The sequence below is a fragment of the Lactuca serriola genome, chromosome 8 (genome assembly GCF_051521515.1).
Source record: "Lactuca serriola cultivar US96UC23 chromosome 8, Lser_US96UC23_V15, whole genome shotgun sequence".
Classification (NCBI taxonomy): Eukaryota; Viridiplantae; Streptophyta; class Magnoliopsida; order Asterales; family Asteraceae; genus Lactuca; species Lactuca serriola.
In genome coordinates, this window is record NC_136415.1 from 1,768,896 (window position 1) to 1,770,960 (window position 2,065).

A 2,065-nucleotide genomic window follows, 5' to 3' on the forward strand; every position below is an offset into this window, starting at 1 on the left:
TATTCAAAGTTGTGAAGACAGTGAAGCCTACTCAATAGAAATAATCTCTCGTTGCATTTGACGCAAAGAGGGAGATTGTTGGGCTTGTAGTGTTGCGTCATGGGCTCAGTCCTTAGCCCAGTTTTGATATCCGGTTTGGGCCTGTCCAACCGTGATTATTTTACTCTAGGGTTTTAGTATTTAAGGTGCATGCATGCATCATTAGTTGGTAACGATTTTATTATATTTCTCATCAAGTACTGTAAACCCTAGCTCACCTCTACAGTGGAAGTTCTTTATCGAGCTCTACTGAGGCGTGACTATATTTGAATCATAAGCTTCATATTGATTCTATATTGTGTTCTTAGTCATATTGTGATTTATTTGTTTGTTCTTTATCAACATACCTGTGAAAGATCTAAACGATCAGAGATTTATTCTCATCAAGACATTTTTGATAACAAAGAGTTGCTCAAGCTTGCAATTGGAACACAATGTATGGAACAAGGTGAGCAGTATAAGACTACCAGATCGAGCAAAGAAGGGTTTGAGGTGGTTTGTTTGGTAGAAAATGGTTCTTGGATGGTTAGGGCAAGGGGAATCAAATCGACTACTGCTTTCGAAGTCACAAAAGTTGTTTATCAACACACATGTTGTGCAACAAACTTGGAGTCTAATCATCGACAATCAAAGAAAAAGGTACTCAGCCACTTTATAACACCATAAATTTCAAAACAATTTTTTGCATTTTATAAAAACATAATTCATTCATTATTTATAAAAACATCATTGTTTAGAACTCAATTCATAACATATATCAATCCCAAGATCTCATAACATAAAAATCTCGTGTGTGTACTGATCAAGCTGACGCCTTTCTGCGATCCTCACTAGTACCTAAAACACATAACACGAACACTGTAAGCACAAAGCTTAGCGAGTTCCCCAAAATACCATATATATAACACATATTAGCCACTCGAGGCTATAACTCTGTGGGTCCGTGCACCCAAAATTTGTGAACCCTCAGGTTCTATCTCTGTGAACCTTCAGGTTCTAACTCTGTAAACATGCACAACATAAATCACATAGAATAATGTAGTGCAACACATAACACATATATAGCATACAAACACTGTATCGCATAACTCCGATTACCTACTCAAGGTGAAGTATAGTGAGAAGACTCACCTCGGATATCTCAGTAAATCTCTGACTCGGTAAACTCTGGTCTAGCCCCTGCATAATCACATGAAATAAATACTCTAATTAATACAACCCTCAGGGCTAGGCTAATCTCTCTCTCTATACATCCTCTAGGAAGGGTAAAAGACTATCCTACCCTTCTGATGACTCTAAGGTCCAAACATTGACAAACCCTAAAAGTCAACGAAGTCAACGGTCAACCTTGACCAAACTCGCCGAGTGCACAACTATGACTCGGCGAGTCCACACGTTTTCTTCACTCTCCTAGTCCTCCTTCGACTTACTGAGTCAATCCTCAACTCTGCAAATCATCACAGATCACAATCTGTGAAATGTCCCGACCCAACTCACCGAGTCCAGCTCCTGACTCGGCGAGTACCATCGTGCACTCTGTCCTCTAGATTCCTTCTGACTCACCGAGTCACTTCCCCAACTCAGTGAGTCACCAACTATGTGATTATCGGGAAAATCCTCATCCTACTCGTCGAGTCGGCTATTGGACTCGGCGAGTTCATGCCATGCTCAAGCTAAACTGACCTCCTGAGGTCAGATCCGCTCCTCTAAATCGTAGATCTAGCTTCCCAAAGCATTATAATCACGTAAAGCTAACATCTTGGTGCTCATGCAAAGGCTCAAAGGCCTTATTTGAAGATATGACCTCTAAAATGATATCCAAAGCTCATAACCCCATTAACACTCATAAAGCTCAAGGGAAAAGGGTCTCTGGACCTCTTTGGGTCCAGATCTACAACACCAACACGAGAGGGGACCAATTACTCCATATAACCATCCTCTAAAGGGGCTAAAAAGCCCTAACTCTAAGAATTACACCATAAACTTAAGAAGGGTCAAATGAATACCTCAAAATGAAGTCTCTGAG